The sequence below is a fragment of the Sus scrofa genome, unplaced genomic scaffold (genome assembly GCF_000003025.6).
Source record: "Sus scrofa isolate TJ Tabasco breed Duroc unplaced genomic scaffold, Sscrofa11.1 Contig665, whole genome shotgun sequence".
NCBI classification, from domain to species: domain Eukaryota; kingdom Metazoa; phylum Chordata; class Mammalia; order Artiodactyla; family Suidae; genus Sus; species Sus scrofa.
Genome location: NW_018085281.1, coordinates 362 through 15,050, shown reverse-complemented (window position 1 = coordinate 15,050; position 14,689 = coordinate 362). Strand labels below are relative to the sequence as shown.

The window sequence follows — 14,689 nt, the reverse complement described above, 5'->3', positions numbered from 1 at the left end:
CGAGGTTGCTGTCAGCGAGGTCGCTCTCACACACACTCTCCAAGCTCCAAGCTGCAGAAACACAGACATGAGGAATCGAGGTGTTAGCGACCGTCCCCCACTCGGACCCCTACTTAGGGTTGACTGCGGCCACACAGCACCGCCCTGGCTTGTCCTCCGTGTGCTCAGAACTTCCCCGTGCGTGCTCTATGGCCTCAGAAGCATCAATAAAACACTGGCCACAGTGGCAAACCGTCCGAGATCGTGGGCTGCTGAGGGATGGCGCTTTACACGCACGCCTCCCTTCTAGGAGTCCCTCCGGAGGCCTCAGCCCCAGCGTGACACACCTGAAAGTCCAGCTGCACGGACACCCTTGCGTGCTGGCTCGGGGGAGTGAACCCTTGGCTGCTTTCTTCTGTTCACTGCCAGAGGCAGACCTAACTACTGGCTGAATTCAATGAAGCATAAATGGCTCCCTCTGGACAGCGGCTGCCACGCTGTGGACAGCAGCTCTACAGAAACACTGAGGAGACGGGTACCCCTGCCCGTGAGGTTCCTCTCCAAAGCACACATAAAGAAAACTCATACACCTCAACAGCAACAGCAAAGAAACAAGCCAGGAGTTCCCGTCGGGGCGTCGGGGCGCAGCGGAAACAAATCCGACCGGAACCACGAGCTTGCGGGGCTGATCCCTGGTCTCGCCGAGGGGGTTAAGGATCCAGCGTTGCCGCCAGCTCTGGTGTCGGTCGCAGACACGGCTGGAGCAAAGGCCTCCCCCCCAGCACTGCCGGTGCGAACGTACACCGGTACAACCACTACCGAAGGCACCACGGAGGGGCCTCCCAAAACGGAACGCAGCACAGCATGCGACCCAGCAAGCCGAGCGAGCGCCCTGGAAGATACCACGACACACGTATCCAGGAAAGAGACACATGCCCCTGTGTGTGTATGGCGGCACCACTCACAACAGCCAGGACAGGGACGCCACCTCATGTCCACAGGCACAGGGATGGATCACGACCATGTGGTCCACATACACGAGGGAATTCACGACTCAGCCAGAAAATCCAAGAAGAAACCAATGCCATTCAAAACCATAGGGCTGGATCGAGACATTCTTATACAAAGCGAAGTACGTGACAAAGAGAGAGATCTCACTTAGATGTGGAGTCTAAACCATGGCACAAAGGACCCTGTCCACAAAACCCACGGACACAGAGAACAGACTTGTGGCTTTCGTGAAGGGCACGGACTGGGCGTTTGGGGGGAGTCGATGCCAACTACGGCATTGAGAATGGAGCGACGACGAGGTCCTCCTGCTGCAGCGCACGGGGAACTGGATCCCATCTCCTGAAATCGACCGGGACGGACGATAACAGTCCAAAAGGAACCTGTGTTTATGCACACACACGCCTGGGGAATGTTGCTACACGGCAGAAAATGAAACAACACGGCACCTCAATGAACACAGAGACAAACAGAAAGGACAGTGTCTGACGAGCCACTGAATGGAAAGACAACCCGCAGAAGACGCTATCTGCAAACCTTACATTTGGAACAGGGGCTCATGTCCAGAATCTGTGGGAAACAACGCCAAATCAATTGACCCAAAAGGCAAATAACTCAGGTGTAGGTGAGCGGAAGCCTGGGAGACCGCCTCCGTCCAAGAAGACAACAGACAGCAGCACACACACGGAACGTTTCCCAAAGTCACCCACCACAACGGCAAGGCAAAGCAAAGGCACAACGAGCTATCACCTCCCTCCTCGTAGGACGTGGAGTGTTTTCAAGCGTGAACAGGTCGTCTGGGAAGATGTGACTACCTGGGACTTCTGTACGCTGTGGGCGGGAAGGTCAGCTGGCCCAGCCAGGACAGGAAACACTATGGCAGGTCCTCAGGAAAGCTGCCCACGGACCTAGCACGGGACCCCGCAGTCCCACTGCTGCGTGGACATCTAAAGGAAGAACCATCGGTGTCGGGTAAAGAGACCCGCCATCCCAGGATCCCGGCAGCGCCACACACACGAGAGCCCAACAGAAACAGAGCCCCAGTGCCCACGGGCACACAGACTGAGAAAGACAACGGGATGGATACAGCCCACAGAAACCCTACCCACTGCAGCAGTGCACAGAGAACTGGAGGACATTACTGATCGATTCGTCTCGGGGTTTGAGGGCGGCCCCCGCGGCATACGGAAATTCCCAGGCGAGGCGGCAAATCAGAGCTGTAGCCACCGGCCTACACCCCAGCTGCAGCAAAGCTGGATACCAGCCGCGTCTGGGACCTCTGCCGCCACTGAGCAAGGCCAAGGGTCGAATCCGCTTCCTCAGAGACACCACTCGGGTTCATGACCCCTGAGCCTCGACAGGAACTCGCTGGAGGACAGCATTTCAAGCGAAGCAAGTCAGGCACAGAAGGACAAAGACTCTCTGATGTCATGCGCATCAAGTGTCTGACACACCACTCCTGAGCAGAGGCTGGAAGGGTGGCTGCCCAGAGTGGGCAGGAGGTGCGGGTGGAGCACAGCGTTCACAACACTCCTCGGGACACTCACAGCCTGAAGGGGCTCGAGTCCCTGGCACGTGTTTGAAACAACGGTATCAAAGTCCACACAAGGCAGAGAGGGAAGCGAAAAGGAAAAGAAAGACCAACAGAGGAAGCAATGCCTTTCCCCCAAACCCTTGCTCCCAGCCGGTGCGGGCAGAACGAGGGAATGGACGGTTAGCCTGCGGTCATCGTGAGACTCCTCAATTAGAAGCTGGACAGCTGTGTGGTGCTAAGCCACCACAGCACACACCCACTCACACTGATTGCCAATCACACCAGCAGGCCCTCACACGCACCACCCTTCCCCCACCCCCCTCCCACCCCCCGGACGTGTCCCCCGACACCTACCCACACCATACAAAGAGCCTCCTTTCGTCCAGGGACCCTAGAACCTGGGTGGCCCTTCTTGGGAAGTCCGTCTCTTTCACCCCATCCTTCACCCTCATTCCCAGGAGGAACCCAGAATCAGGGTGTCTCTGCAACCAAAGGAGCAGGAGAGCCCCCCCACCCCGCCTCCCTCGCGGGGCCCCCCCCCATTTCCTCAACACCTGGACTTCTCCTCAGCAGAGCCGGGCTCCAGAATACTCACAGATTTCATCGTCCGCCCCGTCCACCTGTGATGAGACAAGAGAAAACACGGTGAGTGTCCCAGCATCCTCTGCACTGCGGCCACAGGTCTTCCTGCCGTTGGGGACCGCAGGCACGCAGACAGAAGGCAGCGTTGAGTCCGTTTCCCCAAAAGAACACGGCGAAGACCCCTTTGGAAAAGGCGCCAGCTTTTCATGGAAGATCTCCCAAGTCCTCGTACATTTAACAAACATTCAGGCTTCTTTGGCCTTCCCATCGGGGCACAGTGGTTAACGAATCGGACCAAGAACCATGAGGTTGCGGGTTCGATCCCTGGCCTTGCTCAGTGGGTGAAGTATCCGGCGCTGCCCTGAGCTGTGGTGTAGGTGGCAGACGAGGCTCGGATCCCACGTTGCTGTGGCTCTGGCGTAGGCCGGTGGCTACAGCTCCGATCAGACCCCTAGCCTGGGAACCTCATCTCCATATGCCGCGGGAGGGGCCCTAGAAAAGGCAAAAAAAGACAAACAAGACAAAACAACATTCCGGCTTCTTCAAAGACATATGCTCCCTACTGCACACTTGGGAACTGATGCGGTCCCTTTTGCAAATGCCCCTGGGAAGGAGCTACTGCTTGGTACCAAACTTGGACTCAACAGTCCTCCGCACAGCAATCTGCATATATCATCTACAGTGGACTTTCTCAGATTTCCATTTCTGAAGGAGGTACATCCAAGAAGAAAGGAGGCACCTTTTCCAACCTCACATCAAGAAAGGTGAGCTTACCTTGGGGCCAGGCTCGTCTTCCGGCTCGGCCCAGGCGATGGCTGGGGACTCCTCCTGGCCATTTTCAAGGGGCTGGCCCGCCTCCTCCTCCTCCTCCACCTCAGGTACTGGGGCCGCCTCGTCCTCATGTCCCCAGCCCGGGGCTTTGCCTCGGTCTTCTCACTCCCACCGGCCTCCACAACATCGTCGGCGTGCGTTGCTAGGGGGACACACAAGTCACTGTCAGAAAGGCGGTGGTGCTGCTCACGAGGTACTCTGGGCGCCTCACCTGACTGGACAGGGGCTGGGAGTCGAGGGCTGGGGCTGGGGGCGGGGGCGGGATGAGGCACGGACGGAGCTCCTCTTGGCCCATCCTCCTGGGGAAACGTCTCGAAGGAAGGCAGACAGCACCCTGAAAGACCTGAGAAAGGGAGCCTCTGCCTCTCTTGCTAAAGGGAACCTCTCCGTGGCGGATTCCCCAGCTGAGAAATGGCCAACACGAGCATGCCGGCTCTGCTGCCACCAGAGAGCCTCCCGAGTCCTCCTGCCCATTTTCACCTCCGGCCCCATTCCTCCATCTGCTGAAATTGCAGGAGATCATTTCCGCTTCCCTACTCTTCCCACAGGGTGCTCCTGTGTTCACGCTCCATCTCCCCCAATGCGTCACCTCTTTTCTCTTCTTAGACACGTAATACTTCTCTTTGGAATATTTTGGCAATAGGAGACTCAGGCAGGGGAGGGAGAGCAGGCCTTCCCGATGCTACGTACTTTGCACCACTGTCCCTAACAACCTTTCTCAACCTTTCTCGTCGTGACTCACAGGACCTCTGCACCCATGCAGGAGTGACTGACGCCCCCTTCAGCCCTGCTGCCAGGTCTTAGCCATCTCTCCGTTCCAGCTCTGACAGTCTGCCTAGTCTACTTGCCGCCTATGTGTTGAATTGCACACTATCTCTGTTGCTGTGCTGCCTGATTTCACCATTTTTTTTTTCTTGTCATCCTTGTCGCTTCCTTAGGGCCACACCCATGGCATATGGAGGTTCCCAGGCTAGGGGTCTCATCGGCGCTGTAGCTGCCGGCTTACGCCAGAGCCACAGCAAGGCAGGATCCCAGCCCCATCTGCCACCTACACCACAGCTCACGGCATCACCGGATCCTTAACCCACTGAGCGAGGAGGCCAGGGATCGAACCCGCAATCTCATGGTTCCAGTCGGACTCACTTCTGCCATGCCACCATGGGAACTTCGTCACTACTGTTAAACAGTGTTTTATTTTGGATCCCCATGTGATAACCTATCTAATAGTTTAATTTTGTTTCTGGTGCAACACTGTTCTCTTCGGGGTACATATCGCATTTGATCTCTCCCCTGATCTCTTCCTGTCCCTTGGGATTGGTTTCACCTTTTGGCTGTTAGGAATAACGCGCTGCTACAAAATGAGAGTGTACACGGTCTCTGTTGGTAACATCCTGGGACTCCTAATATTGCGCATGTGTCCAACCTCAACTAACGTCACAGCACAAAAAATGAACCTGAATGTATACGGGAACTTTTCATTAATTAAAACTGTATGACCCTTTTGCCGCTCAGTGTACCACGAGTTCCCCATTCAGTGCCGGGACGTTGTCACTGGTGGAAATTGGAGGAATGGGTTAGGGGAGCTTTCTGTGATATCTGTTCACCATTTCCTCTTAGTATGATCTTGTTGTTCTAAATCACGTCTAGTATTGTTTTCCAATTGGGAAATGTGGTTCCGTGGAGGGATCTAGTACAACTAGAAACATCAAATATCAGCGAACGTCAAAAACGTGGTGAGGTCACCTTTGCTTTTAACCAGGAACCAAATGTTGAGTTTAAATGAATCATTATTTCCATGGTTGTGAAATTACCAACGGAGTTATTCAATTTGCTTTTTGGTTTGGTTGCTTGCTTGCTTGGCTTTTTGGCCATTTTGCCTTTTCTAGGCCCGCTTCCCTTGGCCACACGGGAGGTTCCAGGGACCAGGGTCTAATCAGAGTTGTAGCCACTAGCCTACGCCAGAGCCACTGCAACTCGGGATCCGAACCGCATCTGCGACCTACACCACAGTCACGGCAACCCCGGATCCTTAACCCACTGAGCAAGGCCAGAGATCAAACTCGCAACCTCATGGTTCCTAGTCGGATTCGTTAACCACTGCGCCACGACAGGAACTCCAAGTTAGTTCATTTGAATTTCCATCATGCAGTAAAAGAAAGACATGCTTAGCATGTGTAGAGTTTGTTCGGAAATTTGGAACACTGAATGAACTAGAATCATTGTCCATGCCTGAATGTACTGAGTCAGGTCCCCACAGTACCTTCATCTGGCTCAGTGGCAAGGTGCACCCTGTGTGTGGCCACCGGGAATTATTCTAGCCAAGCTCGCAGAGGACAAACTTGTCCTCAGACTTTTGAAGCACGATCCTTTGCTCCCAAAGCAAACAGTCTGGAAAATACATGACAACAGAGAGAACGAGTGATATACTGATTGCAGAAGACCACAGGGAATGACCAACAGCTGACTTCCCAGGCCAAGCCCTCAATGCCCACAATCCCCACCTGCCCAGCAGAGCCTCCAGCATCCAAGTTCTACTTAGAGAGATCTTGCTCTTTGCGGGTGCACTTCCAACCGTTACCTCCCCACACAGGGTTTGTGTGAAATGCCTCTTGGAGCCGGAGACAACCATGATAATGACCATGCAGAAATGTCTGAGGTCAATCCCACTGACTGATCGACTGACTGATTTTCACCACTCCCAGGGCATGCCTGAAGTTCCCAGCCCAGGCTTGAATCTGCACCACAGCAGGGAATCCAACACTGACCCTTAACCTATAGGACACTAGGGAACTCCTCACATCCCCTGTAGAAGAAAAAAAATGCCAGGGAAGGGGACGTAGATCTCTCTGCGCCTCACGTCCCAGGTCTGGGCATCCAACTCTGGAACGCCCTTCCCTCAGGACACACCGCCAGGACACACCAGGACAGGGAGGCCAGAAATCCCAAACGTGCAGAGGGAGAGACCTGCCTTCTCACCCGCCACCTGACACTCACCAGGCAAACTTGGTCTCCAGGGTCAAGGGCCTAGGAGAGGGTTGCGTCCCACCACACCAGGGCCCTCAAGGGCAACAAAGGAAACTAAGTCAACAGCTCTTGTGCACAGGACCCTCAGGGTGCGACCCACAAAGCAAGCTGGCACCATGGCCAGAGACAAAGCTGGAAGGAGCCGCTTCGGGAGGGAAAAGCCATTCTCCCTCTCAAAGGAAGGAGACACGAATCCAAACACAGCACAACAAAGACCAGGGACCCAAGTCGTCTTCGGCTTAGCAACTTCAGAGGGGAAAACACCACAGCGGAGTTCCGCTCAGTAGGCCACCCACCAAGTCCTAGCCCCCTTCCGCCCTCTCCCGGCAGCAGGTGGAACCCAGCTGCTCCCAGGAACCCTCTCCCCCTGGATCCCAGCTGCGTGCTCTTCCCTACCTGCAGCCTCCTCATCCTGGCGGCAGTCGGTGCGCTCCGCCACCGAGTCTGTAGAAACACACCGCGGGGAAGCGAGGCGTGAGAAGGAGTGGCCCTCCCGTTTCCCCGGCTTCCCCGAGGTGACGGCGGGTCACACAGCATCACCCGGGTTTTTCCTCCAGGTGCCCCAGGCCTTCCCTCTGCTCCAGGGACTGAGGCCCGCCAACACAACGTGAGCACAGTGCCAACATTCGGGCATCTCCATACCTGCTCCCCCTCCTTAGGAACATAGGCGACGAACATCTTTACACCCAATTTCTTTCTCTTTTGCAATTGCACACTCACCCGCCCCACCCTCCAAGCAGCAGGCCTAACCCAAGTGTCCCGGGAACCCTCTCCCACTGGCTCCTACCTGAGAGCTGTTCTTACCTCGATCACTTTCTGCGAGGTGCTGTCAGCGAGGTCGCTCTCACACACACTCTCCAAGCTCCAAGCTGCAGAAACACAGACATGAGGAATCGAGGTGTTAGCGACCGTCCCCCACTCGGACCCCTACTTAGGGTTGACTGCGGCCACACAGCACCGGCCCTGGCTTTCCTCCGTGTGCTCAGAACTTCCCCGTTGCGTGCTCTATGGCCTCAGAAGCATCAATAAAACACTGGCCACAGTGGCAAACCGTCCGAGGTCGTGGGCTGCTGAGGGATGGCGCTTTACACGCACGCCTCCCTTCTAGCAGTCCCTCCGGAGCCTCAGCCCCAGCGTGACACACCTGAAAGTCCAGCTTGCACGGACACCCTTGCCGTGCTGGCTCGGGGGGAGTGAACCCTTGGCTGCTTTCTTCTGTTCACTGCCAGGGCAGACCTAACTACTGGCTGAATTCAATGAAGCATAAAGGCTCCCTCTGGACAGCGGCTGCCACGCGTGTGGACAGCAGCTCTACAGAAACACTGAGGAGACGGGTTACCCCTGCCCGTGAGGTTCCTCTCCAAAGCACACATAAAGAAAACTCATACACCTCAACAGCAACAGCAAAGAAACAAGCCAGGAGTTCCCGTCGGGGCGTCGGGGCGCAGCGAAACAATCCGACCAGGAACCACGAGCTTGCGGGGCTGATCCCTGGCCTCGCCGAGGGGGTTAAGGATCCAGCGTTGCCGCCAGCTCTGGTGTCGGTCGCAGACACGGCTGGAGCAAAGGCCTCCCCCCCAGCACTGCCGGTGCGAACGTACACCGGTACAACCACTACCGAAGGCACCACGGAGGGGCCTCCCAAAACGGAACGCAGCACAGCATGCGACCCAGCAAGCCGAGCGAGCGCCCTGGAAGATACCACGACACACGTATCCAGGAAAGAGACACATGCCCCTGTGTGTGTATGGCGGCACCACTCACAACAGCCAGGACAGGGACGCCACCTCATGTCCACAGGCACAGGGATGGATCACGACCATGTGGTCCACATACACGAGGGAATTCACGACTCAGCCAGAAAATCCAAGAAGAAACCAATGCCATTCAAAACCATAGGGCTGGATCGAGACATTCTCATACAAAGCGAAGTACGTGACAAAGAGAGAGATCTCACTTAGATGTGGAGTCTAAACCATGGCACAAAGGACCCTGTCCACAAAACCCACGGACACAGAGAACAGACTTGTGGCTTTCGTGAAGGGCACGGACTGGGCGTTTGGGGGGAGTCGATGCCAACTACGGCATTGAGAATGGAGCGACGACGAGGTCCTCCTGCTGCAGCGCACGGGGAACTGGATCCCATCTCCTGAAATCGACCGGGACGGACGATAACAGTCCAAAAGGAACCTGTGTTTATGCACACACACGCCTGGGGAATGTTGCTACACGGCAGAAAATGAAACAACACGGCACCTCAATGAACACAGAGACAAACAGAAAGGACAGTGTCTGACGAGCCACTGAATGGAAAGACAACCCGCAGAAGACGCTATCTGCAAACCTTACATTTGGAACAGGGCTCATGTCCAGAATCTGTGGGAAACAACGCCAAATCAATTGACCCAAAAGGCAAATAACTCAGGTGTAGGTGAGCGGAAGCCTGGGAGACCGCCTCCGTCCAAGAAGACAACAGACAGCAGCACACACACGGAACGTTTCCCAAAGTCACCCACCACAACGGCAAGGCAAAGCAAAGGCACAACGAGCTATCACCTCCCTCCTCGTAGGACGCGGAGTGTTTTCAAGCGTGAACAGGTCGTCTGGGAAGATGTGACTACCTGGGACTTCTTACGCTGTGGGCGGGAAGGTCAGCTGGCCCAGCCAGGACGGAAACACTATGGCAGGTCCTCAGGAAAGCTGCCCACGGACCTAGCACGGGACCCCGCAGTCCCACTGCTGCGTGGACATCTAAAGGAAGAACCATCGGTGTCGGGTAAAGAGACCCGCCATCCCAGGATCCCGGCAGCGCCACACACACGAGAGCCCAACAGAAACAGAGCCCCAGTGCCCACGGGCACACAGACTGAGAAAGACAACGGGATGGATACAGCCACAGAAACCTACCCACTGCAGCAGTGCACAGAGAACTGGAGGACATTACTGATCGATTCGTCTCGGGGTTTGAGGGCGGCCCCCGCGGCATACGGAAATTCCAGGAGAGGCGGCAAATCAGAGCTGTAGCCACCGGCCTACACCCCAGCTGCAGCAAAGCTGGATACCAGCCGCGTCTGGGACCTCTGCCGCAGGCAGCTCACCGCAACGCTGGATTCTTCCCCCACTGAGCAAGGCCAAGGGTCGAACCCGCGTCCTCAGAGATACCAGTCGGGTTCATGACCACTGAGCCTCGACAGGAACTCGCTGGAGGACAGCATTTCAAGCGAAGCAAGTCAGGCACAGAAGGACAAAGACTCTCTGATGTCATGCGCATCAAGTGTCTGACACACCACTCCTGAGCAGAGGCTGGAAGGGTGGCTGCCCAGAGTGGGCAGGAGGTGCGGGTGGAGCACAGCGTTCACAACACTCCTCGGGACACTCACAGCCTGAAGGGGCTCGAGTCCCTGGCACGTGTTTGAAACAACGGTATCAAAGTCCACACAAGGCAGAGAGGGAAGCGAAAAGGAAAGAAAGACCAACAGAGGAAGCAATGCCTTTCCCCCAAACCCTTGCTCCCAGCCGGTGCGGGCAGAACGAGGGAATGGACGGTTAGCCTGCGGTCATCGTGAGACTCCTCAATTAGAAGCTGGACAGCTGTGTGGTGCTAAGCCACAAACGGCTCCCCACAGCACACACCCACTCACACTGATGCCAATCACACCAGCAGGCCCTCACACGCACCACCCTCCCCGCCCCCGCCAGTGTCCCCCGACACCTACCCACGCCATACAAAGAGCCTCCTTTCGTCCAGGGACCCTAGAACCTGGGGTGGCCCTTCTTGGGAAGTCCGTCTCTTCACCCCATCCTTCACCCTCATTCCCAGGAGGAACCCAGAATCAGGGTGTCTCTGCAACCAAAGGAGCAGGAGAGCCCCCCCACCCGCCTCCCCGCGGCCCCCCCCCCATTTCCTCAACACCTGGACTTCTCCTCAGCAGAGCCGGGCTCCAGAATACTCACAGATTTCATCGTCCGCCCCGTCCACCTGTGATGAGACAAGAGAAAACACGGTGAGTGTCACAGCATCCTCTGCACTGCGGCCACAGGTCTTCCTGCCGTTGGGGACCGCAGGCACGCAGACAGAAGGCAGCGTTGAGTCCGTTTCCCCAAAAGAACACGGCGAAGACCCCTTTGGAAAAGGCGCCAGCTTTTCATGGAAGATCTCCCAAGTCCTCGTACATTTAACAAACATTCAGGCTTCTTTGGCCTTCCCATCGTGGCACAGTGGTTAACGAATCGGACCAAGAACCATGAGGTTGCGGGTTCGATCCCTGGCCTTGCTCAGTGGGTGAAGTATCCGGCGCTGCCCTGAGCTGTGGTGTAGGTGGCAGACGAGGCTCGGATCCCACGTTGCTGTGGCTCTGGCGTAGGCCGGTGGCTACAGCTCCGATCAGACCCCTAGCCTGGGAACCTCATCTCCATATGCCGCGGGAGGGGCCCTAGAAAAGGCAAAAAAAGACAAACAAGACAAAACAACATTCCGGCTTCTTCAAAGACATATGCTCCCTACTGCACACTTGGGAACTGATGCGGTCCCTTTTGCAAATGCCCCTGGGAAGGAGCTACTGCTTGGTACCAAACTTGGACTCAACAGTCCTCCGCACAGCAATCTGCATATATCATCTACAGTGGACTTTCTCAGATTTCCATTCTGAAGGAGGTACATCCAAGAAGAAAGGAGGCACCTTTTCCAACTCACATCAAGAAAGGTGAGCTTACCTTGGGGCCAGGCTCGTCTTCCGGCTCAGCCCAGGCGATGGCTAAGGACTCCTCCTGGCCATTTTCACGGGGCTGGCCCGCCTCCTCCTCCACCTCCACCTCAGGTACTGGGGCCGCCTCGTCCTCATGTCCCCAGCCGGGGCTTGCCTCAGTCTTCTCACTCCCACCGGCTCCACAACATCGTCGTCGTGAGTTCCTGGGGGACACACAAGTCACTGTCAGCAAGGCGATGGTGCTGCTCACGAGGTACTCTGGGCGCCTCACCTGACTGGACAGGGGCTGGGAGTCGAGGGCTGGGGCTGGGGCGGGGGCGGGATGAGGCACGGACGGAGCTCCTCTTGGCCATCCTCCTGGGGAAACGTCTCGAAGGAGGCAGACAGCACCCTGAAAGACCTGAGAAAGGAGCCTCTGCCTCTTGCTAAAGGGAACCTCTCCGTGGCGGATTCCCCAGCTGAGAAATGGCCAACACGAGCATGCCGGCTCTGCTGCCACCAGAGAGCCTCCGAGTCCTCTGCCCATTTCACCTCCGGCCCCATTCCTCCATCTGCTGAAATGGCAGAGATCATTTCCGCTTCCCTACTCTTCCCACAGGGTGCTCCTGTGTTCACGCTCCTCCCCAATGCGTCACCTCTTTCTCTTCTAGACACGTAATACTTCTCTTTGGAATACTTTGGCAATAGGAGACTCAGGCAGGGGGAGGGAGAGCAGGCCTCCCGATGCTACGTACTTTGCACCACTGTCCCTAACAACCTTTCTCAACCTTCTCGTCGTGACTCACAGGACCTCTGCACCCATGCAGGAATGACTGACTCCCCCTTCAGCCCTGCTGCCAGGTCTTAGCCATCTCTCCGTTCCAGCTCTGACAGTCTGCCTAGTCTACTTGCCGCCTATGTGTTGAACTGCACGCTATCTCTGTTGCTGTGGTGCCTGATTTCACCATTTTTTTTTTCTTGTCATCCTTGTCGCTTCCTTAGGGCCACACCCATGGCATATGGAGGTTCCAGGCTAGGGGTCTCATCGGCGCTGTAGCTGCCGGCTTACGCCAGAGCCACAGCAAGGCAGGATCCCAGCCCCATCTGCCACCTACACCACAGCTCACGGCATCACCGGATCCTTAACCCACTGAGCGAGGAGGCCAGGATCGAACCCGCAATCTCATGGTTCCAGGTCGGATTCGATAACCACGCCTACTCCAAGGCCGTCTCCTTCAACTCATCCAACTCTGGGAACGCCCCTTCCCTCAGCCCACACCGCGAGGACACACCAGGACAGGGAGGCCAGAAATCCCAAACGTGCAGAGGAGAGACCTGCCTTCTCACCCGCCACCTGACACTCACAGGCAAACTTGGTCTCCAGGGTCAAGGGCCTAGGAGAGGGTTGCGTCCCACCACACCAGGGCCTCAAGGGCAACAAAGGAAACTAAAGTCAACAGCTCTTGTGCACAGGACCCTCAGGGTGCGACCCACAAAGCAAGCTGGCACCATGGCCAGAGACAAGAGCTGGAAGGAGCGGCTTCGGGAGGGAAAAGCCATTCTCCCTCTCAAAGGAAGGAGACACGAATCCAAACACAGCACAACAAAGACCAGGGACCCAAGTCGTCTTCGGCTTAGCAACTTCAGAGGGGAAAACACCACAGCGGAGTTCCGCTCAGTAGGCCACCCACCCAGTCCTAGCCCCCTTCCGCCCTCTCCCGGCAGCAGTGGAACCCAGCTGCTCCCAGGAACCCTCTCCCCCTGGATCCAGCTGCGTGCTCTTCCCTACCTGCAGCCTCCTCATCCTGGCGGCAGTCGGTGCGCTCCGCCACCGAGTCTGTAGAAACACACCGCGGGGAAGCGAGGCGTGAGAAGGAGTGCCCTCCCGTTCCCCGGCTTCCCCGAGTGACGGGGGTCACACAGCATCACCCGGGTTTTTCCTCCAGGTGCCCAGGCCTTCCCTCTGCTCCAGGACTGAGCCGCCAACACAACGTGAGCACAGATGCCAACATTCGGGCATCTCATACCTGCTCCCCTCCTTAGGAACATAGGCGACGACATCTTTACACAATTCTTTCTTTTGCAATGCACATCACCGCCCACCCTCCAAGCAGCAGGCCTACCAATGTCCGGAACCCTCCCACTGGCTCTACCTGAGAGCTGTCTACTCGATCACTTTTGCGAGGTTGCTGTCAGCGGTCCTCACACACTCTCCAAGCCCAAGCCAAAAACAACAGAGGATCGATAGCGACCGTCCCCACCGGACCCTACTTAGGGTTGACTGCGGCCACACAGCACCGCCCTGGCTTGTCTCCGTGTGCTCAGAACTTCCCCGTGCGTGCTCTATGCCTCAGAAGCATCAATAAAACACTGGCCACAGTGGCAAACCGTCCGAGATCGTGGGCTGCTGAGGGATGGCGCTTTACACGCACGCCTCCCTTCTAGCAGTCCCTCCGGAGGCCTCAGCCCCAGCGAGACACACCTGAAGTCCAGCTGCACGGACACCCTTGCGTGCTGGCTCGGGGAGTGAACCCTTGGCTGCTTTCTTCTGTTCACTGCCAGAGGCAGACCTAACTACTGGCTGAATTCAATGAAGCATAAATGGCTCCCTCTGGACAGCGGCTGCCACGCTGTGGACAGCAGCTCTACAGAAACACTGAGGAGACGGGCACCCCTGCCCGTGAGGTTCCTCTCCAAAGCACACATAAAGAAACTCATACACCTCAACAGCAACAGCAAAGAAACAAGCCAGAGTTCCCGTCGGGGCGTCGGGGCGCAGCAGAAACAAATCCGACAGGAACCACGAGCTTGCGGGCTGATCCCTGGTCTCGCCGAGGGGGTTAAGGATCCAGCGTTGCCGCCAGCTCTGTGTCGGTCGCGACACGGCTGGAGCAAAGGCCTCCCCCCCAGCACTGCCGGTGTGAACGTACACCGTACAACCACTACCGAAGGCACCACGGAGGGCCTCCCAAACGGAACGCAGCACAGCATGCGACCCAGCAAGCCGAGCGAGCCCCTGGAAGATACCACGACACACGTATCCAGA

At 56.7% G+C, this 14,689-nt stretch overlaps 2 long non-coding RNA genes across 3 annotated transcripts; both read right to left on the bottom strand.

Moving 5' to 3' along the window:
* Window positions 1–16: 16 nt before the first annotated feature.
* LOC110259032 lies at window positions 17–13,482 on the bottom strand. Of its 2 annotated transcripts, none has more exons than XR_002341309.1 (4): window positions 13,433–13,482; window positions 3,878–4,076; window positions 3,117–3,141; window positions 17–51 (listed from the first exon to the last, which is right to left on the bottom strand). It is a non-coding gene; the product is annotated as an uncharacterized LOC110259032 (long non-coding RNA). The 2 variants fall into 2 exon arrangements; XR_002341308.1 differs by lacking the exon at window positions 13,433–13,482 and adding an exon at window positions 6,195–6,227.
* Window positions 7,791–11,805, bottom strand: LOC110259031. Its single transcript, XR_002341307.1, has 3 exons — window positions 11,672–11,805; window positions 10,913–10,937; window positions 7,791–7,827 (listed from the first exon to the last, which is right to left on the bottom strand). It is a non-coding gene; the product is annotated as an uncharacterized LOC110259031 (long non-coding RNA).
* Window positions 13,483–14,689: the final 1,207 nt, after the last annotated feature.